Below are 25,972 nucleotides of genomic sequence, written 5' to 3'. Positions count from 1 at the left end.
GAGCAAGATATATATTAAAACAAGTCAAATGAAAGATTTATAAGTTGCCAGCTATAATCTTATTTCTGAGTCTTGTAAAGTAATTATGACTCTGGTAGAAGGAACTCACTTCCCTCCTGCAAGTAAGGGAGCAATAAATGAAGGGAGTCTCCAAGACAGCATCAACACCAAAGTTGCATGAGGCTAATAGCAATACATACCCACATCATATCTAGATGAGCCCAGACTGCCTTCAAGGATGGCAACATGGCAAAAATGACTCCATGGAAATGGGGAGAAGAGTGCCATCTGGGTATGCAGGCAGAGAACTTCAGAATTATCTCAGGAACTTGACCAAGCAATCAGTAGTCTTGCAGGGGCATGGAGAGGAATTCACAGCAAGAGACAACTATTACTCCCTCTCACATCCAATCGGCCAGTTGCCGTCTGTATTAGTTATTTCTTGATGCATAACAAATTACTCCAAACCGAGTGACCTAAGAAAACAAACATCTATTATCTCACAGCTTCTGTGGGTCAGCAGTCAGGAATGCTTAGCTGCGAGACTCAGGATCTCTCATGAAGCTGCAGGTAAGCTCTCAGCTGGGGCTACAGACATCTCAAGGTCCAAATGAGATAGGACTCACTTCCAAACAAACTTGCCTGGCTACTGACAGGTCTCAGAAGGTCCATTTCCAAGTACACTCATTGTTGGTCCCTAGCTCCTCACCATGTGGGCTTCTCTGCCTGCTGCCTGGGGTACTCCCCACACAGCAGGTGGCCTCCATCTCCCCTGGATCACTTCCTCTATGGCAGATGACTTCTCCCAGAATGACTTAAGAGAGAGGGATGGAAGCTTCCAAGATGGAAGCTGTAGTTTTCTTTATAACTTAATCTCAGAAGCGGTGTCCTCTCATGTCTGAGATATTCTGTCTGGTAGAAGTGAATCACAGCCTAGCCCACACATAGGGGAAACGGAAATGTTCACCTGTTTGGGGGAGGAACATCAAATAAGCTGAGCACATATCTTTAAAATCACCCTATTCTTCATGGTATAGACAAATGGGATTCATGTTTTGTAAACATTAACCATCTTCTATACTCCAGGCACTAGACCAAGAGAGTATCACAAAACTTGGTGGAGAAATAGTGCTGAGTAATGTTTTGAAGAATTAAGTATAACATTCCATTCATATTAAAACACAATAAATACAAAATAATGAGAAAATAAGACCTTCTCTCTGAATTACACCAAATCTATGGGAACTGACAATGCTAATTCATGCATATTTGGGATTTACTGAAGTAGCCCCAGAACCTTTGAAATTGTAGACCAGGGATTGGTGATGTTTATCTTCAAGGTCCAGATCATAAATACTTTCAGAGATGTGGTCTATGCAGTCTCTGTCACAGCTACTCAGTTTAGTTGCCATAATAGAAAAGCAGCCATAGACAAGACATACATGAATGATTCTGCCTGTATTTCAATAAGACTTTATTGCAAAGCTGGCAGCTGCCCTGTGAGCCATAATTTTCCAACCATCATTCTAGACTGTGAACTTCTTTAACCTTTACATGCTACACTACTTGAGGGCAGGGGCTGTGTTCAATTCACCTTTGCAGCCCTATACCTAGTACAGCACATGGATGAGTAGGCAGGCAAAAATGATATCAACAAATGAAGACATGAAGGAGCTAATAACCAAGGTATTATTAAAATATAGATTCAATGTAGTAAAAAGTCTTAACTTGAAAATTTTCAACTGTATGTTTGATGTGTAAGGCAACTTTTGAACAACTACTGTTTATTATGTAACTCAGCTGTCAATCATATCTACACAGCACACAGACTACATTGGATACCAAAAGCCTACTTCCGACAAAGGCCTGTCATGTCTAAATTATTAACACAATAGGCCTTTGTAACTCCTTTGGGCTCATTAGGCTTAATTATGTCAAGGTCTCATTGAGGACTCTTTAAATCTGAAGATTCGTGAGATAATAAAGTATAATAGCTCCTTCGGAGCCATAAAGGTCTCTTTATGTCATGGGCTATTTGGAGATTCAATATTCCATAAGATTAAGATCACAATATTATAAAAATGACAACAATTACCACACCCTCAATGTCTACCAAGTGTAAGTTAATCATCAGGACTTAGATAGGCCCACCCCTCATTCACTCCTTGGATCTTTGTCAAGGAGGAAAGGTGAAGGATTATGTGAGTTCACTATTAGCCTCTCTCATGACACCTAATTCCTGGCACACAGCTCTGTCTGCTCCTGGTGCAGTGTGCCTCTGCTTCTCACCTGACAAAGACATGCCCAGATGAAATGACTACCTTTGCCGTTTCTGTCTGTCTGTGTTTAGGTACCAGCCATGCAGTAGGCTGTATACAACTGATACTGAGTGATCACAGGAGAACCAACAACCTTAGAATAAAAAAATGCAAATAGTGGTTTTTTTCCAAAGACTAACTCAGAAAATGCTGATAATGATCTGTATCTGAGAAAATGTACTTTCTTAATGAAAGTAGCAGAAAAGGGGACTACCGCTTTACTAGTTAAGAGACAAAATTTAAAAAATAATAAAAACCAAGGATAAATGGCTGTCTTAAAAGAAATAATGGCATCATTAAGATAAGATAGGTTTGATAACAGGTAAATTAGAGAGTAAATGGTTAGCTATGGCCTCTGAAAATTAATATGTGTTAAATTAATATGTGTTATTAATTAATATGTGTTAAAAAAAACCACTATTTGTATTTTTTACCATATTTACCATAAATATTAAAAAGTAGGCTAGAAGCATGTCTGTAGTACTCCAGCCCTAACATTACAGTTACTTGCTATGACAAACAGACTTTAAGCTGGCCCTCTATTACCCTTGCCTTCTTGACTATGCCCTTGTACAGTTCCCTTGTATTGTTGAATGTAGCCAGGACCTGTTGAAACCAGCCCAATTTTCCTGCAGAACTGATGTTTATGGTTTCTTTGAATAAATACAGATATTGATCCTCCCAGTCTTAAAACTTGAGAAAGTTACAGTTGTTTTATCTGAGTTTCCTTCTCAGGAAACCAAGATTTAGGCCTCCCAAGTAGTGTCAAAGAGTTGAAACTTACCAGATCACTGCCTCTGGACAGTGAGATGCCAGACCTCTCACCCATCGTGATTGCTTAGATGACCACTTGCTTCCTATTGACCAACTTCTCATCCTTACCTCTCCCTAATTCCTGCTTTCCCACACATGACTACATTGTCTTGCCTGCTATATGGACCCCTAATTTTACTCAGTCAGGGAGATGAATTTAAGATTGATCTCCCATCTCCTCGACTGCAGCACCCTATTAAAGCCTTCTTCCTTGGCAATACTCGGAGTATCAGTGATTAGCTTTCTATGCAGTGAGCAGCAGGCCCTAAACAGAATCCCTGGAGTTTCAGTAACACTGTGACTCTCTTCTATTCTATAGAATAGGGCAATGGCAATGGGATGTCATTCTAGTGATTGTTTTACATCTCATGGTAAGGTAATGGGATGTCATTCTCATTATCCCATTATTACATTACATTAGTAAGACTACTTTGCTAGCAGATTTCCTCTAGAGTCTTGCTCTCCTTGCTGGCTTTGTAAATGCAAATTGTAATAAATCCTATAGCAGCTAGAAAAAGAATTCTGCAAGCACGCTAAGTGAGTATGAAAGCAGGTCCTTCCCCAGTTGAGCCTCCAGATGATAATCCAGCCCCCTAACATCTTGATTTTTGTCTTGCTGAAAACCAAGATAAGCTGTGCCTAGACTCCTGACCCACAGACCCTGCAAGGTAATTAATGTGTGTGATGTTTAAAGCCACTACCTGCAAGGTAATCTGTTACATAGATTTTTTTAAAAATACATTATTTAGGTTCCAATTATATTTTTATATAAAAATTAAAATCATAGAATCAGAATTTATTTTATATACTCCTTTTGAAATAATGCTAGCTCTTATGACATTACATTTGCATTATAGAATATAAACCTCTTGAGGGCAAAGAATTTCTCTGTCTTGTGTACCATTATATCCATAATGTCTAGCACAATCCCTGGCACTTATTTTTTAATAAATAAACATCTGTTTAGTTAACAAATTAATAAATAACATTATTGTAGTGTATGAATAATATTTCAAAGTGTTGGTGTACTATAGTTCACTTAGCTAATGAACAGTTGATTTGTTTCTAATTAATCTGATAGTTATATGTGACATGATAAATGTCCTCACTCATATAATGTGAGCCACACGTGTATTATTTCCTTAGGGATATAGACCAAAATTATGATTAAGTTCCAATAGAACAGAATGTTTTCTTCAGTAAGAGGTTGTATCCCCATCACTTAGCACAGTGTCTAAAATGTGATAGATACTAAAAAATATGCTGAATGAATGCATGAGACTTTTTATTGCTCTTAATTGATGTGGCTCAATTGTTTTCAGCCTGCATTTATTTATACATTATTAAAATCACTTAACACTGTTGTTATCATTGTGTGAGAGTGTAATCACACTGTACCTTTCCTAGCACTGGTTATTAAAACTTTAAAGATATATTAGTCAATTAACAGACAAAAATATGCACAGTTGTTTTATTTTATAGCTCTTGATTACTACAAAAGTTTAGCATGTATCCTTATGTTTCTTTACTGGTGGAATTTCCTCTTTGGTGAATGGTTTCTCATATTCTTTGCATATTTGTGTATGGAGATTTCAACATTTCACTTATTTATTAAATTTCATGAACTCTTTATGTAATACTGACATTTATCATTGTTCCATTATATATGCCACAAATATGTTCATTTCTAGATACTTGCAATGACTTTACATAATTATAATCAGCTAGGTTGTTATTAGATTTAATTTCACCTAAAATGCATAATGTTTTCATTTCCTTAATATTGTATGTGCATCTAGTAGCAGAGCTTCAAAACATATGAACCAAAATCCCACAGAATTGGAAGTAGAAATAAATAAATCCACAATCATAGTTGGAATCTTTAACACAGCTCTTAGTGACAGACAATACAAGAAAATGAAAAGTCGGTAAGCATATAGAAGACCTGAAAAACACTACTAACTTGATTTCATTAATGATTATATTACACTCCACCCAACAACAGCAGAATACACCTTTTATCTTCAAGTATAAATGAAACATTGACCAAGATAAGCCATATGATGGGCCATAAACCAGGTCTCCATAAATTTAGAATTTTCTCTCTAATAACAATAATATAAAATTAGAAATATCACCAGAAAAATAAGTTAAAACAATTCAAATAATTTAAAATTGAACAAAACATTTCTAGATAAACATGGGTCCAAAAGAAAGTATAATAATAATTCTAAAAGATTTCTTAAAAATTAGAATAAATGAAAATGAATATACAACATATCAAATCTTGGGGATGTGGCTAAAAGAATTCTTAAAGGAAACTGTATGGCATTAAATACTTATATTAAAAAGGAAAAAAAATCCAAACCAATATTATTATAAGCTTTTACAATAAAAAGGTAGGCAAAGAAGAAAGTATTAGGAAAAAAATAGCAAATAACAAAGTAAAAGAAAAAGTAAGAGTAAAAATTAATGAAATACAATGTGGACAGACAATAAAGTAAATCAAGAAAAAAGAGATAAGGTACAAATAGCAAGTGTCAGGAATAACAAAGGGGAATTTGCTACAGATCCAACAGACACCAAAAATAATAAGAGAACATTATGAACAATATTATGCCAATAAATTATTAAAATTGATACAAGATGAAATAGAAAACACAAATAATTTTATATCTATCCAAGAAATTAAAGCTGTAATTAGACACTTTTCCACACACAAAATTTTGTTGCCCAAGTTACTTTACTGGTTAATTCTATCACACAGTTAAAGAAGAAATTGTAATTAAATTCCCTTATAAAAGTAAGGTTAAAAAAAAAACTTCCAAATTAATTTAATGGGGCCAAGTTAACTTTATTACCATAATGAGACAAAAACAAAGATATTATAATAAAATAAAATTATGGAACAAAGTATCCCTCTTGATTATCAGTGAAAAAATCATTTACAAAATATTAAAAATTATTTCACATGCATAACCATACACACATAAATGTGGGTGTATGTGTACATATATACAATTTGGCACATATGATAACATATATATAGACACACATAACCTATGTAAACATGACAAAATACAGTAAATCTAAGGAATGACACAGTTTAACATTAAAATCAAAGAGTAAAATTTCCTATGTTAATTTACTAAAAAACATTTAAATATGATTATCTTATTAAATGCAGAAAATCATTTGCTGAAATACAAAACTCATTCAGTATAAAAACTCTGCAAACTAGGAAAAAAAAGGGAACAACACCAACTTGATAAAGAGTTCTACAAAGCTAAGATCATACATAATAAAAATTGTATATTTTCCCTTTATATTTGGAAACAAGGTAAAGACGCCTGCTGTTACCACTTCCATGTAACAGTGTGTTAAATGTAGTAGCCAGTGCAATAAAGCAAGAAAAAGAAATAAAAGGCATAAAAATGGGAAGGGAAGTTAAACTATCTTTACTGGCAGACAACATCATAGAAAACCCTAAGTTACATATAAAAAAAAATAAGTCTAGGATTAATAAAGAAGTTCAATAAGGCTTATATACAAAAGTCATTTCATTTCCATATACTAGCAACATATAATTGCAAATTTAAATAAATATAATTGCATTCTTTAATACGACATAACCTGAGACAAGATTAATAAAACACTTGTAAGACCTATACATAAAAACTATAAAATACTGCTGAGAAGCAAGTAATGAAGACATAATCAGAGAATTATAAACATGTCAACTCTCTCCAAATTGATTCACATATTCAACACAATTCCAAACAAAATCCCAGTAGACTTTTATTTAGAAATTGACAGACTGGTTCTAAAATTTATATGAAAAATATATGGGACCTCGAATACCCAGCAAACTTCACAAAAGAAGAATACAATCAGGTGGTTGATATGGCATGATTTTAAGATCTGCTATAAAGCTACAATGCTCCTGATAGTGTGTTGTTGGTATGAGAAGAGACATGTAGAACAATGGAACATATTAATGATTGTTCAAAAATATACCAAAAGTATTCAATGGGGAAAAATTCTATTCAACAAAAGAGAGAGAAATAAATATCCATGTGAAAATGAACACTTTCATACACAAAAATAACCTCAAAAAGGATTTACACTTAAACATGACAGCTAAAATTAAAAAGGTTCTAGAAAAAAACTTTAAGACCTTGAAATAAGGAAAAATTTGTTAGAAGACAAAACACATGAACTGTAAAAATATTAGTAATAAATTAGACTTCATTATAATTAAAATCTTTAGATCTTCAAAAGACACCACTGAGACAATGAAAAGGCAAACCATACCAAGAGAAACTATGTTAAATATATATTTTGACAAAGAATTTATGTCCAGAATATGTGAAGAACTCTAAAGCAAGAAAGCAAACAGCTCAATTTTTAAAATAGGCAAAAAATTTAAGGAGACACCACTAGAGAAGATAAACAAATGGCAAATAAGCACATGAAAAATATGTTCAACGTTACTTGTGGTAACTTAAAACTACAATGGACCCTACACTACACCCCTTAGAATGCTAAAATTAAAATGGCAGACTCTGCCAAGTATTGATTAATTCTAATATGAATTCTAATATGTTGTGCACGAAAATATAAAATGATACGATTTTTTTTTTTTTTTTTTTTGAGACAGAGTCTCACTTTGTCACCCAGGCTGGGATACAGTGATGTGATCTTGGCTCACTGCCACCTCCGCTCCCAGGTTCAAACGATTCTCCTGCCTCAGCCTCCAGGGTAGCTGGAACTACAGGCACGTGCCACCATGCCCAGCTAATTTTTTGTATTTTTAGTAGAGATGGGGTTTCATCATGTTAGCCAGGATGACCTTGATCTCTGGACCTTGTGATATGCCTGCCTCGATAGTTTGATATAAATTTAAAATTACTGTTACTATATGACCCAGAAATTCTCTTGCTAGTTATTTGCTTAAGTGAAAAGAAGACATGTCCACACAAAAACATTTATAGACATGATCAGAGCAAATTTCTCCGTAATAACTCCAAGCTGGAGTCAACCCAAATGTTCATCAAGAAGTGTTGGATAAATAATGTTACAGCCACACAATGAAATGCTACACAGCAATAAAAAGGAATACATTACTAAGACATGCATCAATGTGGGTAAATGTTAAACATCATTTTGCTGAGCACAGAAACATTAACACAAAAGTGTTCATAACCTGGGCTTTGTTCTCAAGGAGCTTGCATTCCCCTAGGGAAAATCAATATGTAAACCAATAGAATAATTGTCCAAACTAGTGGGCACTGAAACTGAGAGTTCCCCTGTTTAGGGAACATACATGAGAAAGCTACTGATTTGACATGGCATTAAGTTGGATGTTAAAAAATGGGGAAATTTCTAAGTAGACGTCAGGCATCTTTAACCAGGCCTGGACCCTGTCTCCTCCTCCACATCCCTTCACACTCCTGTTTCCATTTCTCACAATGCTGCAGGCGTCCAGGATGCCAAGATCTTTTCCACTTCCAGGCCGTCATACCTTCTGCTCATTCACTATTCAATAGGCATGTAACAAGAGCTTACCATGAACCAAGTGCCTTTATCTCCATCTGAAATTGAACAGTCAGCCACGTTCCTGGTCTCATGAAGCTCATGTTCTGGTGGAGAGAGACAGAGAAAAATAAATGAGTAAAGAAGTGAGGAAAGAAATAAGCAAGATCATTTCAGATAGCCGTAAACGCTGCAAAGAAAATTAAAACAGAGTAGGTTAGAGCTCCATTGCCCAGTACGGTAAGCATTAGCTTCATGTGGCCATCAAGCACTTGAAAAGTGTCCAGTCTGGATTGAGATGTGCTGCTGTGTAAAATACACACCAGATTTCAAAGGCTCAGGATGAACAAAAGTGCACCATATTTTATTAATAATTTTCATATTGATTACATGTTTAAATAACATTTCTGATATATTAGGTTAGATAAAATATATTATTAAAAATTAATTTCAGCTGTTTTCTTTTACTTTTTTAACGGGCCTACTAGGAAATTTTGAATTGCCTATGTGGCTTATATTCTATTTCAACTAAAGAACACTGTTCTGGAAGGCTGGTTCGGAAAGATTATTCTGTTCCCTGTCTCGGCCATGTGTTCCCCTGGGCTTCTTCTGGCTAGCTCCTACCTATCCTTTAGATTTCATGCCCAGAGGAGTAATTAATTCATTTTGTCTCTCTTCCACCATCAACAAGCTGTTAGACACAGGGACTGTTGCAGGGTAGGCTAGCTGACTGACAATTCAATGTGCTTGGAGGTTAGGGCACGAAAAGAGATCGATGTCCAAGGCCAGACAGATGTGAAACTGTCTCAATAAAATGGGGAGATGCTGTGGGGTCTTATGCAGGGTGTGGACCCACCAAGGCACTATCATACAACGATGCTGTGCACAGTCATCATTAGGGTAGAGATAAAATAGTTGATGCAAGACCTTGTAGATTCTGATGGATCGTGTTGGGTACTGACAGGTTTTTCCTGCAGTTACTGTGCATCCTTGTTTGGAAAATAAATACCAGTCAGAGTTTACTCCCAGAGTTCCAAAGTGTTCAGACTGTACCCTAGAATCTGCTTTGTACTCACCTATTATTAATGTTGCATTGTCTATAAGAAAATAGTAATGATTAGAATATTCTCTGTATCCTCTGTATTTTTCTAAATGTTTGAAGTATTCCAGAATAAAAGTGATATATAAATACATGTAATCTATATTAGATTATATGTATATTATATATGGATATTAGATATATTAGATATAGATATCAATTATATCTATATTAGAAATAGATTGAAAACTATGAAAGATCTCTCAGAATAACAATTCTGCCATGAGTGAGATGATCACGCCATATTATCATAAGCTCTTCCACTTGATGCATTAAGTCCTCATTGATTTTTCATGCACACTTTTCCTGGGGCCGCTTGCAAATGTAGAGCTAATACAATAGTCCTTAAAATATGTAAAATTATGTTCAGGTGCCATGCTCCTGCTATCATTCCCAACACTGGTGCACTTGAATCAATTATCTGTTATTCTTTCATGTTCATCTTTCCAACTGGGAACCATCTGTATCCCAATCACTCATGGGTTGACCCATTTCCTGATCAAATTTGTCTTACTTATGGCACCATTAAGTAGAAAAAAAAATCAACATCCTCGCAATATCCCACTCACTTATTACAGGGTATTTAGACCGAACATCAAAAATGCATACCCCACAAGAACAGGTTCTTTACTGCACATGGGACTTTCCAGAGTGACATGATTGCATGGCTTTTCACTATCAGTTTAAAATGTTTCACTCCCAGTGTCCAACACAGGAACAGAGTTTGGAAGTTACATTACTGAAGTAAGAATGTGAGGCCATTCCTACCCTTTCTAGACTAATAATCTGCTGCTTATCTTCATCTAGCTAAGGAAAACTGACATACACAATAATTAAAATTGTATTAACCATCCCCATGCCTTTGCAGACACTTTAACCTCCAACAGGAAAATTATATCTGCCCATACGTATCCCTGAAAAATCCTATTCAATGTGCCGGCTCAGCTTAAATGTTGTGTGTCCTCCGAGAATTCATCCTTTAACAGGAGAAATTGTTGGTCCCAATTGTGCGTTCATAAAGTATTTGGTTTGCAAATCTGGTTCATTGCTGTCAAATTTCGAGGGAATATGGTCCCTGTAGCCTGAACTGGAGAGCAGGTGGCGTAGATTCAAACCCTGACTTATCATACTCTAGCCTGGAGAACTCTGTTAGTTATCTAACTGTTCTCTGTGTGTCAACAACTGAAAATGGGAACAATGGTCCAAGCCTGCCTGGGTCATTACGGAGACTAAATTGGTTAATTGTTTAATATTTTTTTAATGCTTACAACAGAATCTGCCATACAGCGTTTATTAAACTTAAAATAAAATGTAAAAAGCTTATTTGCCTCTATCCACCCCTACCCTAGGAGACGTTTAACTGTAGGAGACAGATCATCCACATTTCTGTCTCCTACATACCCAACACTGGGTCAGAAACACAGTTGATGGTCAAGCTTTAAAACACAAAACAGCACAACATACTGCCAAGTCATTTTCTATAGCGACTCCCACATGGCCCAAATCAAGGGGATATATTGCTGTTTTCAAAAAGCACGTTCCCATTGGAGCTCACGTTCTCTCATCCTGGACTTTGACCCTGAGACCACCACATGAATGAGTCTAACCTAGCCTGCTGGAGGATGAAAGGTCACAGTGAGAGAATCAGGGTGCGGCCAGCCCTTAGCCAACAGCCTACCAACCACCAACCACGTGAAGAGGCTAGCCTAGATCAAGCCAGTAGCCAGTCAGCCAGCTTTCCAGAGGGTCAGGAGATACACCAGCACGCCGTCCCAGACAGAAGCCATGCAGCTGCCTTACGGAATTGTGAATTACATAGAATGAGTATTTTTTTAAACCACTTGGATTGGTTTTATTACACAGCAAAAGATGTTAGATGTTAAAGCAAACTAGATATGTCCTGAGAAGGATTCCTAAGAGATGTTACAGCAAACTAAATACGGCCTGAGAAGGATTCTGTTCTTCTATATTTGAGTCCTCATGGACGAACTGCAACCTGATTTAGTAAGTAGATAAGATTGAAATCCTGACTTAGGAGTATGCTCCAGTAACAGTGGCTGAGTCTTGGCCAATCCCAGCATCCATACTTCAACCAGTTATACATTGCTGAGTGTTCAAACTATTCAAATAAGGCAAACGCCAACCTGTAACCTATCCAGCTCTTTCTTACCTCACCTCCAATTTCTGTACGTCACTTCCCTTTTTTTTTTTTTTTTTTTTTTTTTTTTTGCCTATATATTTGTTCTGACCACAGGCATCCATGGAGTCTTTATGAATCTGCAGTGATTGTGTAGGCTGCCCGATTCGCGGATCATTCATTGCTCAATTAAACTCTTTTTAATTTAATTCAGCTGAAGTTGTTCTGTTACCAGAGATATAAGCATGAACCTTTTCTTCTCACTCAAAACTTATGTAACTAGAACAGTAACTAGGACATAAGAAGTATTCAGTAAATATTTGTATCAAAGGCAGCATAGCTTAGTAGTTAAGATAATTCTTTTATTTTTATTTTTTCCTTTGAGACCGAGTCTTGCTCTTTCACCAGGCTGGTGAAAGACACCAGGACAGTGGCACGATCTCGGCTCAGTGCAATCTCCGCCTCCTGGTTTCAAGCGATTCTCCTGCCTCAGCCTCCCGAGTATCTGGAACTTCAGGCGCACACCACCATGCCCAGCTAATTTTTGTATATTTAGTAGAGACAGGGTTTCACCATGTTGGCCAGGATGGACTCCATCTCTTGACCTCATGATCCACCTGCCTCAGCCTCCCAAAGTGCTGGGATTACAGGCATGAGCCACCATGCCCGGCCTTTTCTTTTCTTTTTTTTTTTTTTTGACAGAGTGTCACTCTGTTGCCCAGGCTGAAATGCAGTAGTGCAATCAGGGTTCACCCCAGCCTCAACTTTCCAGGCTCAAGCAATTTTCTAGCCTCCGCCTCCAGAGTAGCTGTGACTACAGGTGTGTACCACCACATCCAGCCTTTTTTTTCTTTTTTTCATATTTTTGTAGAGACAGTGTCTCATTATGTTGCCTAGGCTGGTATTGAACTCCTGGGCTCAAGTGATCCTCCTGCCTTGGCTTCATGGGATTATAGGCATGAGCCACAGCACCTGGTCTTAAGAGACTTCTTGTCTATGAAACTACACCTCAGTTTCCTCATCTGCTACTAATAATTGCCATCTTATAGGATTTTTTTGAGAATTAAATGAGTTATTAGTTAATATATATTTTGAGCAATGCCTCACCCATAAGTACTCAATATTATTTCTGCTTTAATAGGATGATACTTACATTATTTTTACAAGGCAACTTATTTTGAAGTTGGTGATAAAAATAAACAAAAAATCACAGCCAACATTATAAATATTATTTATTTTACATTTATTATGTGCTAGGCGCTATCCTAAACTCTTTTTTGTCCTAAACTTTTGTTCTGCATGTTTTTATTTACTTATCATAGTTATAATGTTCTTCCAAGATATTTTTTCCTTTTTGGAATTTAAACTGCTGGAGGAAAAAATGTACAAATTCTATTTATTATTATTATTAAGAACTGGGAAGCGCATTTTATTGTCTGTATTGCCTATAGTTCACCTTTATATAATAGACAGAACGATAATTGAATAACCCCCTCTTGATTTAGAAAACTCATTTCAGCTTTTTCTACCAATAAATGACCTAGTGACAGATCCACAGTATTCTGTTCACAGCATATTTGAGTTTCAGCTATTGTATAACATACTCTAGTTGTTAATTATGGTTGTATTTGTTTTCTTATTTGGAACACAGAATTCTAGAAATAAACCGTTGTTCCTTTTTTTCCAGAGCATGCTAATCCCTGACCTGACATCTCTGGTCTATGCCTACGGAGGTAAGCTGGGAATTCGAAAGTGTGTTTTTTATGTACAACATGTAAAGCTGAGACCTAAGTAACTTAACAATAATGATACTACAGGCATTACACTCCCTATGTAGATTTATGCAAATTGTTGTAAATTTCCAAGGACCCCTAGACCATGGCCTCAAAGCATTCCTGCTGTGGGCAAGCAAGGTTTTGAATAATAATGGAAAATGTGACTGCATTGCACAATGTCAGCCCAGTAAAGGTGACTTCTTAATATCACCCTCTCCCAGGTATTTCCTGCCAGGCAGTCACATTTGATGTCATCCAAGCCACACAGCATATCTCCAAGGAAGACATTGTTTCCTTTTTTTTAATTATGGGAAGTGAGGCCCAGAAGAGTAAGTGCCTTGACCAAGGCACAGCTGGAAAACAAATTTGCCCTCTCTCCCTAGAGTGTGAATTTCTCCAAGCCAACTTGACCTTCCTTTCGATCTATAGCCATAGTACCCGGTGAAGGGTTCTTGCTACAATAGAAATTTGTTAATGAATTCATTCAATAAATATTTATTATTTATCACATGCCAGTTAAATCACCATTTATGAAACAATCCAACACACAAACACATTTGTATCTAAGAACTTGTATTACAACGTTATTTTTAATAATGAAAAACTGTCTAACTATGCAACAATAGAGAATTCGTGAAATGTACTGTAAAATATTCACAGCCCGGACTATCCTACAGCCATTTTTATAGAAGATCTAATGATGTAGAGTAGGGGTCAGCACTTTCAGCCTGCCACTTGTTTCTTAGGTAAAGTTTTATTGGAACACAGCCATGATCACTCATTTACGGCTGCTTTTCACTGCAATGGCAGCGTTTGAGGATTCGGGACACATGCCAAATAGCCCACAAAGTTTGAAATATTTATTACCTTACCTTTTACCGAAAAAGTTTGCCAACTCCGATACAGAGAAATGTTCATAAAATGATAGGTGTAAAGGGCAGAACATTAAAAAAAAATGCTTACAGATATTATGACTGCAATTTCCTTCCAGCTAGTTTTGATCAGCCACTCATGTTATTCAATTTGATGATGGCTGATGAGTGTCGCTGCTTCCTGTACTGCAGTCACTGCCCTGCCTACCTCCTGGGCACTGAGAACCCAGGGGTGCATCAGGTAACACTACCTTCGAGAAGTTCACAGTTTAGGCAACTGGTTTAAATATTACTGGAGAGAAAATAAACTTATTTATACCAATTTCTTTGAAAAGAAAGCGGAAACTAGAAAATTACAAAGAGTACCCTTTATCATGAAAAACTATAAAAATGAATTCCAGTGACAGAACTATAAAGAGAAATTACAAAATCTAAATTTTATATTATATTATGTGCTCTATCAAAAAGTAACAACCCAAGAGGACAAAAAAGATGGAAAATAAATGATTAGAATAAAATACACTCTGTTTAAAAGAGTGTGTATGTATGTATGTATCCATTGGTAGTGTATACATATACACAAATAAATAATTCTATAGGTAGAATGAGAAAATGTCTATTATTTTTCATGTATATGGATCTCTAATATATGTTAGTTTCCAAAGTGTATTACATACAACACATTTCAAAGAATCAATATAACACAGCCCAAGTTCTCTGATTACAATGCAATTACAATTTTAAAGCAGCCATAAAAATATCGTCAATGCCTCTTTCCCTTAGTATACTTGGAAATATAATGGGCCAAAAGTGGAATCAAAATTAATTTTTTAAAATTGTGTATACTTAGAATAAATTAGAAATCAGTATACTATGTATCACGACCTTTGTGAAAAGCTAAATTAATATTTAAGACAAATGCATAGCTTTACTGAATTTATTTTAAGCAATAAGAATTTAAAATAAATTGGTATGATTGAAAATTTGTAAACAACTTGTTAACATTAATAAAAGAATTAAGCAAGTTTGTTTTAACAAGATTAATACTCAAGAAAGTTGTTTCTTATTTTCCGAAAATAACCAATTACTAAAAAACTTAACAAAAACATTCTATTAACAATAGCAACAATTCTGTAAGATACAGTAATAATCTATCAAAAGATATGTCACATAGCTATGAAAATAATTACAAAAATGCCATTGAAGTACTTAAAAGGAGACCTACGTGAAATATAGTCAGGTTTTTAGAAGAACTAGCATCATAAAGATACAAATTTTTCCCAAAATTATTATATTACAATTACAATCCAACTGTTTGGCTTGGCTTGTCAGAAAACTTGCCTTGATGTGTTACAAACTTCTGGTAACTAAAACCATGAGGTCAATGCAGGCAGTAGAAAATGGACTGAAAACTGAAGCCCAGAAATTGACCTATGCAAGTATGGAGGACCAGAACTGGCCCAAGGGTGGCAATAAATTGTAGTGTAGGGGAAACAGGATCACACAATAAAATGTAAAGAACAATTACTTCCCCATATGGAAAATAAAATGTCACATACCTACCTTATAGTATCCTCAAGAAAGAAATTTCAGACATAATAAATACCTAAATCTAAAAAGGAGAAACTCTAAAATTGTGGGAGAATGTATAAGAAAATATCTTTATGATATAAGGGCAGTGAAGAATTTCTTGAAAAAATCTAACAAGAAGCCTTACATAGTAAAAAATTAAATCTAATGGAATTGACTGAAAAAATTAATTCTACAGTTCTACAGTTTTAGAATTAATTCTAATTCTAAAAATTAATAAGCAGTTCTGCGTAACAACAACAAGAAACTCTCAACTATAAGAAAAGACAGGCCAGACTGAGAAAAGATGTTTATAAAGCCTAGAACTAAACAGAAAAGGTATCTAGAATACACAATAAACTACTACAAATGTAGAAAATTTAAAAGAAAGAAGAGGAAATAAATTTCTGAAAAGTGTTGGCGAATGATCTGAAAGGAAAGTCACAAGAAGATATTATAACGATTAATATAGAGAGAAATTGTGTTCACCTTAATCATCTGAGATGTGCAAATAAAAACAATAGTAAGACACCATTTCATTTCACACTCATCAGACGGTCAAACACACAAGTGTCTAATGATACTTAGTTACAGTGAATATCCGAAGAAACAAGAACTGTATGCTGTTGGTGGGATGCAAAGTTGGTTTGATAAATTTGAAGAACAATTTGGCACTGTCTAGGAAAGCTGAACATATCAATGCCCTTCAAGTTAGAAATTTCACTTCTAGGCATATACCTAAAATACACTGAACTATCTATAAAAAATAAGTAAATATAGAAGTTGCAAAATGTTCATCTCAGTATTTCCTGTAAGAAACACTGGAAAGCTAAATATCCATTGTATGAAAATTGGATTTAAGATGTTTATAGTCCTGCAATGAGAACATTAGACAGCAATTAAAAAAAAGAACTGGAACTAACATGCCACCATGAGTGATTTTCAAAAGCATATTGTGTGTGTGTGTATGTAAAACGCAAGTTTCAGGATCTGCTGTGGTAATGAAGGAGTAAGATTCTTTTGAGCAGATGACCCCACAGCAAACAACTTTAGAATAGGTATGTGATAGTACAAACAGCTGTTTGAAGTCACTGAATAGTGTGCAGAAGTAGATGAACTCTGGCAGGGAGTCTATGCACAGAGAAGAGGAAGGAATAAAGTCAGTCCCCATTTTCATGGCTTTTAGCCTAACACAAGTCAGCAAAACATTTGAGATAGCAAGGAGGGCCAGTGGAAAAAGCACAATGTTTCTGGTTTGGAGAACCAGAAAACTATATACAGGGTATCTATGGCTACTGAAGAAAACTGAAGAATTCTAGAAAGGAAAGAGCCAAGGGCGGATCCTTAAATTCTACCTCCCTGTATCTCTGACTGACAGAGACTCACACTCAGATCACCCAAGCACACAGATTCAAAGCACTCCAGCTAAAGAAAAAATATGTGAAGAGAGACGAGATGCCACCCAAGAAACAAGAGTTCGCAGTTCAATTCTATCCAATATAATTGACTGCTAAAACAAAGGGACATCATTCACCAGAAAAAAGTGAAAGAATGAAGAATCTCCACAAATTAGTATCCACAATGTCTCAGTTACAGTCCAAAACTGTAACCAGATACAGCTGGGCACAGTGAGTGGTTCATGTTTGTAATCCCAGCATTTTGGGAGGCTGAGGCTGGAGAATAGCTAAAACTCAGGAGTTTCCAACCAGTCTAAGTTACATAGTGAGCCCCTGTCTCTACGAAACATCAAAAAATTAGCTAGATGTGGTGGCACATGCCTGTAGTCCCAGCTACTCAGGAGGCTGAGGTGGGAGGATTGCTTGAAACCAGAAGTTCAAGGCTACAGTGAGCTGCGATGGTGCCACTGCACTCCAGCCTGGGCAACAGAGTGATACCCTGCCTCAAAAAAAATAAGTAAGTAAAATACCAGACACACAGAGAACCAAGAATACAAAACACATGCAAAGGAGAAAAGAAAATAAACTGAGACCAACCCTAAGATGATCCTAATATGGAAAACAAAAGACCAAGATTTTAAAGTGGCTGTTATAATTAACAATTAATTAATTTTTTAAATAGACTCATGCTAAATAATAAGATAGGAAACATCAGATGAGAACGAGGCCTAAAAAAATAATCATAGTAACAGAGACAACAAAGGAAAGATTATGTAAACTGGAAATAAATTGGTAGAAATTATCCAAAGAACCAAAGAGAAAAAGAAATGTAAAGACGAGCAGCGACTCAGGGAGCTGCTAAATAATACCAAGTGTTCCAACATATGTGTAACTGGAGCTCCAGAGCGAGAGGAAAGAAAAAACTGGGCCAAAAATAATATTTGAAAAAGAAAGGCTGAAAATGTTCCAAACGTGATGACAGACAGAAGTTTACAGATACAAGATACTGATAAACATCAGTCAAAATAAACATGAAGGAACATCATAGTTAAACTGTTGAAAGCCAAAGGTATAAGTCAAATATGGAAAACACTGAGAGAAAAACAAATATGTATTAAAGTCAACAGTAAATGAATAAATATCAGAAACTATAGAGGTCAGAAGACTGTGGAAGATTTTGTTACTGAAAAAATGAAAACAAAAGTTCTCCACCCAGAATTATATGCAGCAAAAATATTCCTTAAGAATAAAAGTAAAATAAATATATTTTCAGATTAAAGAAAACTAGGAGAGTAACCACCCAAAAAGCTTCACTGCAAGAAATGCTTCCCATCAAGCTGAAGGAAGAAAGCTTAGATCTTCAAGATTAAAAAGAAAAAAAAAAGGCATTTCATCACAGCACACAGCAGCCTTGACCTCCTGTTTTCAAGCAATCCTCCCACCCCAGGCTCCCAAGTAGCTGGGACTGCAGGCCTATGCCACCGCGCCTGGCTAATTTTTTGATGTTTTGTAGAAACAGGGTCTCACTATGTACCCTAAGCTGGTCTCAAACTCCTGAGCTCAAAAGGGCATTTCTGCGCCTTTTTTTTTTTTTTTTTTTTTTTTGGAGATCTGAGCTTTCTTCCTCAGAAATCTTTGTAAATCCAAAAGTCTACATTTTTTGTTTCATTCTTGCTAATTTTTTATGATACATGTAAATATTTAAAACAACATATGTAATGTTTCTGGTGAGTTTTAAAATGTATGTAGATGTTACACATACAATGACTATAGCCTAAAGCACAGGATGGGAGATATGAGACTAGCGCAGTTTCAAGTTTTACTATTTTACATGAAGTGGGATACTGTTAACAATATATAAACTGTGAAGATGCAAACAGGTATATTATAATTTTTACAGCAACCACTGAAATCATAATGTAATTAATGGTAGCGAAAAAGCCAACATAAACATTAAAGAGGGAATTCTAAAACACGTTCACATTATTTTTTAAAGGCAGAAACGGAGGAATAGATAATCCGAAACCAGAAAAGACAAGTACAACATAAATTAAAATGTAGCTCCAAACCCAATCTTATAAATAATTATATTAAGTGTTAAGGGATTAAGCACTCCCATTAGAAAGAAGATACAGGCACATCTCATTTTATTGTGCTTTGCTTTATTGCACTTCACAGGTACTGTGTTTTTTACAAGCTGAAAGATTGTGGCAACCCTGAGTTCAGCAAGTCTTTTGGCACCTTTTTTCCCAAAACAGGTGCTCACTCTGTATCTGTGTGTGACATTTTGGCAATTCTAGCAATATTTCAAACTTTTTCATTATTATCACGTCTGCTATGGTGACCTGGGGCCAGTGATCTTTGATGTTACTGTTGGAATTGTTTTGGAGCGCCACAAACTACCCATTTAAGATGGTGAACTTAACCAATAAATGTGTGTGTTCTGACTGCTCCACTGACCAGCCACGTTCCCCTCTCTCTCTCTCTCCTTCAGGCTTTCTATTGCTTAGGACACAACAATATTGAAATTAGGCCAAATAATAACCATATGATGGCCCATAGGTGTTCAACTGAAAGACAGAGTCACGTTATCTCTCACTTTAAATCAAAAGCCAGAAATGATTAAGCTTAGTGAGGAAGGCATGTCAGAAGTTAGGTATCTTGTGCCAAATAGTTAGCCAAGTTGTGAATATAAATGAAAAGTTCTTGAAGGAAATTAAAGGGGATATTCCAACCAAGACACAAATAATTAAAAAACAAAACAGCCTTATTGCTAATATGGATAAAATTTTAGTGATCTCCATGGAAGATCAAACCAGTCGTAATATTTTCTTAATCCAAATCCTAATCCATAGCAAGGACCTAACTCCTTTCAATTTTATGAAGGCTGAAAGAGATGAGGAAGCTGCAGATAGAAAGCTGGAAGCTAGCAGAGGTTGGTTCATGAGGTTTAAGGAAAGAAGCCATCTCCATCACATGAAAAAAAACAAGGTGAAGCAGCAAGTGCTGATGTAGAAGCTACAGCAAGTTACCCAGATCTACTTAAGATTATTGACACATTAAACAACAGATTTTCACTGTAGATGAAGCAGCCTTATATTGGAAGAAGATGCCATCTAGGACTTTCATTGTTAGAGAGGAGAAGACCATGCCTGGCTTCAAAACTTCAAAGAACAGGCTGATCATTGTTAGGGTCTACTGCAGCTGGTGGCTTTAAGTTGAAGCCAATGCTCATTTACAATTCCAAGAACTCTAGGGCCCTTAAGAGTTATGCTAAATCCACTCTGCCAGTGCTCTACAAATGGAACAACAAAGTCCAGTTGATGGCACATCTCTTTACAACATAGTTTAGTGAATATTTTGAGCCCACTGTTTAGACCTACTCCTCAGAAAAAAAAAAAAAAAAAAAATTGGAAATGTACTGCTTGTTGACATTGCATCTGGTGACCAAGAGCTCTGATGGAGATGTACAAGGAGGTGAATGTTGTTTTCATGCCTGCTCACACATCCAATCTGCAGCCCATGGATCAAGGAATAATTTTCACTTTCAAGTCTTGTTATTTAAGAAATATATTTCATAAGGCTATAGCTGCCATAGATAGTGATTCTTCTGATGGGTCAGGGCAAAATAAATAGAATCCTCTGGAATGCATTCACCATTCTAGATACTATTAAGAACATTCATGATTCATACGATGAGGTCAAAATGTCAACATACACAGGAGCTTGAAAGAAGTTAATTTCAACCCTCATGGATGCCTTTCAGGGATTCAAAACTTCAACGGAAGAAGTAACTGCAGATATAATAGAAAGAGCAAGACAACTGAAAGTGGAAGTGGAACCTGAAGATATGACTGACTTACTGAAATCTTATATAAAACTTGAATGAATGAGGAGCTGTTTCTTATGGATAAGCAAAGGAATTGGTTTCTTGGGAAGGAATCTACTGCTGGTGAAGATGCTGTGAATTTGTTGAAATGACAACAAAGCATTTAGAATTTTACCTTAACTTAGTTGATAAAGCAGTGATAGGGTATGAGAGGATTCATTTCAATTTTGAAAGAAGTTCTACTGTGGGTAAAATGCTATCAAATAGCCTTGTGATGCTACAAAGAAATTTTTTTGAAAGGTAGGGTCTATCAACATGGCAAACTTCACCGTTTTCACTATTGTCTTTTTGTTTTGTTTTGTTTTGTTTTGATTTGGGTGTTTTTTTGAGAAAGAATCTTGCCCTGTCACCCATGCTGGAGTGCAGTGGTGTGATCATGGCTCACTGCAACCTCTGCCTCCCAGGCTCAAGAGATCCTCCATCCTCAGCCTCCTGAGTAGCTTGGACTACAAGCATGCACCACCACACTCAGCTAATGTTTTGTTATTTCTATAAAGATGGAATTTTATCATGTTGCCCAGGCTGATCTCAAACTCCTGGGACTCAGGCACCTGTCTTGGCCTCTCAAAGTGCTGGGACATTGTTGTTTTATTTTGAGAAATTGCTACAGCCTCCGCCACCTTCAGCGATCTCCACTGTGATCAGACAGTAGCCATGAACATCAAGGCAAGACCCTCTACCAGCAAGAAGATTATGACTCACTGAAGAATGAAGATTATTAGTATCCTTTAATAATGAAGCATTTTAAAATTAAGGTGTGTACATTTTTAAGATATTATTGCACACTTATATTACAGTATAGTGTAAACATAACTTTTATATGCTTCGGAAAACCAAAAAAATTATGTGATTTGCTTTATTGTGATATTTGCTTTGATGCTGTGGTCGGAAACCAAACGTATTGTGCCTGTACATGTAATGGAAAAGTACTCAAAAATGAAAAGAAACAAACACAGATAAATCTCAAATAATTACAATGATGAAAAGAAGTCTGACTAAAGAATCATATATAGTTTAATTCCATTTATTCAGAAAAAAGTATCTAGTACATGTAAAGTAATATATAGCAAGAGAAGGCAGATCAGTCATTGCCTAGTGATGAGGGAGAGGGTCTGGCAGGAGGGGTTACAAAGGAATATAATAAAACTTTTTGGAATGATGGATGTGTTCATTATCTTGATTGTGGTGATAGCTTTACTGAAGTATGCATATTTCAAAATGTTTCAAATTGTACACATTAAACATAGAGGATGCGTAATATGTTCGTTATACCTCAATAAAGCAACTAAAATATAAATAAGATAACTAAGGAAAATAGAAATATTTAGAAATTGCATATCACATTTCTAAAGAATCCATAGTCAAAAAACTCACAAAAAATGAGAAAATATTTTTAACTAAATGTTAATGGAAATACAATATCTCAAAATTTGTGAGACATAGATAAAGTCATACATAAGAAAATCTGGTGCAAATATATATTACATTTCAAAGGACACCTACAATCAATTATCTGAGATTTAACATTCAAGGCAAGGTAAAGGAAGAACTAAATGTAAACTAAGAATAAACAAGGAAAGAATGATAAAAGCAGAAACAAATGACATAAAATTTTAAAGTAATATATGATTCTTTGGAATAAATAATGTAAATAAGCCTCCACATAGACTGATAAATAAAAAAAAGAAATAAGACATAAATTCCTAATATTAAGGGCGAAAGGATGGGCATCAGTAAGGATTCTGTAGACCTTAAAAGGAAATTATGGACAACATTTCGCTTATAAATTTTAAAACCTAAATAAAATGGGCAAATTCCTCGATAAACAGAAGTAACCAAAATTCACCCAATAGGAAATAGAAGCTCAATAGCCCTATATAAATGAAATCATTGAGTAAAATTCTTTCCACAAACAAAATTTCATGACCAGATTGCTTGATTGGTGAATTCAATCAAACATATATCAGAGAAATAATATCAACCATACACCAACTCATTCAGAATATATAGAGAAGAGAATTCTTTATAACTCATCCTACAAATCAGAGATTACTAAATCAAAAGTAGATAAAAACATCACAAGAAGAGAAATTATAGATAAGTATTCATTCCTCTTGAATCTGGATGCAAAATCCTTTACAAAAGTTTAGCAAATTAAATAAAACAATATGTAAAATCAGTGATATTTTATGACTCAGTGGATTTTACCTCAATGGTGCTAGGTTGATTTAACATCTGAAACTTAATCAATGTAATGCACTAAATAAAAGCATATAAAAGGGAAAAAAAACTTATGACAATGTAATAGATAAAGATAGTCTTTGAAAAAATTCAAAATACCTACGTGATTTTAAAAAAAACAAAACCCTCACCAAACTAGTAATTGAATGAGATTCCCTTAGCCTAATTGAGGACATCTACAAAAGCTCTATGACTAACATCATTCACAATGGTAAAGACTTTCTGCCTATGACCAGAAAAAAGACAGAGAGGTCTTCTCTCTTTACCTCTGTACAGCACTGCATTGGAGGTCCTAGATGGCATCATAAGGCAATAAAAAGAAAAAATAAAAGGCATATAAATTGAACAGTATCTTAGTCCATTTTGTGCTGTTACAACAAAATACTATAGATTGGGTAGTTTATAATAAACAGAAATTTAGTTCTCACAATTTCTGGAAGCTGGGAAATCCAGGATCTATGGGTTTTGTCTGATAAAGACCTTCTTGCTACATCATAATACGGTGAAAGATCAAAGAGAGGGAGAGAGAGAGACAGAGCACATAAGAAGAGAGGAAACCCATCTTTATATATAAACCCACTCCCAGGAGAGTGACATTAATCCATTCATTAGGGTAGTGACCTCATGACCTAAACACCTCTTAAAGAACCCACCTCCCAGCACCTCCACGTAGGGAATCAAGTTTCCAACACATGAACTTTAGCGGGGACACATTCAAACCATAGCAAAGGGGATAAAATGAAAACTTCTTCATTTGTCGATGATAAAACTTTGTATCTAAAATCAAGCCATGAAAGAAAAAACTGATAGAAAGGCCCTAAGAAGATCCTTAAAAATCTACAAAATAAATAAAATGCTAGAAGCAATAAGTGAACTGAATAGCATGACAGAATAAATGGTCAATATAAACATCAATATAATGCATTTCTACCTACTAGGAATAAACAGTGAATACATACCAGGAATAAAACACTGAGAACTACAAAATTTCGCAAAGAGGAATCAAAGGTGACCCAAGTAAATACAAAGATATTCAATGCCACCTCAACACAAAACCTTTTAGGCAGCTTTATTTTTTTAAATTAGCAAGTCAATTCTAAAATTTATATAAGAAAAACAGAGGATCTAGAATAATCAAAATAATTTTGGAAAAGAAGAGCATGGATGTTCATACCTCCTACTTTCAGCATATACTAGAAAAGTACAGTAATAAAGACAATGTAGTATTGATGTAAGAATAGGCATATAAATGACTTAAATAGAATTAAGATTCCAAAAATACATCCACATTTATATGGCTAACTAATTTTTCCAAAGATGTTAATACTAGTCAATGAAGAAATGACAGTCCTTCAATAATAGGAACAACTAGATTATCTGTACAAAAAAAAAAAAACCCTAAATGAACACTGACGTTTATCTCACACAACAGAAAAATATAACCTAATATAGATTACTGACTTAAATATGTGAGCTGAAACAAGTATCTAGAAGAAAAACTAGAAGACAATCTTTGTAACAATGGGCCAGGCAATGATTTCTAAAACAAGAACCAAAGCACAAGCCATGAAAGAAAAAACTGATAGAAAGGACTTAATCGAAATTAAAAACCTTTCATCTTTCAAAAACGTGTTAGGAAAATGTAAAGCTATGCCACTTACTAGAAGAAAATATTTGCAAATCATATATCTGACAAGGAACTTATGTGGAGATTCTATAAAGAATTACTATCAGTCGATGACAAGAAAACAAACAAATCTATTTTAAAAACTGATATAACATTTGAACAGATACTTCACTAAAGAAGATATATCAAAGATCAATAAGCATGCAAAAACAAGCTTGACATCAATAGTCATCAATAAAAAGTAAAGATAATTACTGAAAGATTCTATTCATAACACTTAAAAACATGTAAAGAATCCCATATATAAAACAATTTTTATGGAGTTACAGGAACATATAAATATATACAAGTATGTAGATGTTTTATGCAGGCACATATATGTATATAATGTGTTGATATTCATAGCATATGTATAGATGTTAAAATTAATATATGTCGTTGTATAGAAACTTGTATGGAAATAATAGATACCAACATTCAAAATGGAGATTTTGAGGAAGAAAGAAAAAGGACATTGGAATAGTAGAGTAATATATGAGATTTAAACTATTTCTCTAATATTTAATTTGTTACAGTCTGTTAGAATTTTATACAGTATAGGGGCATACTCATAGGATATGTATATTAATATAAAAATCCATAATTCCTTGGCTGGAACCTTTGGGGCAGATGGTTTCATATTTCAGAAGTTTTTTAGATT

Source organism: Papio anubis, chromosome 7, assembly GCF_008728515.1.
Source record: "Papio anubis isolate 15944 chromosome 7, Panubis1.0, whole genome shotgun sequence".
Lineage (NCBI taxonomy): Eukaryota > Metazoa > Chordata > Mammalia > Primates > Cercopithecidae > Papio > Papio anubis.
This window is presented reverse-complemented; position numbering follows the sequence as displayed.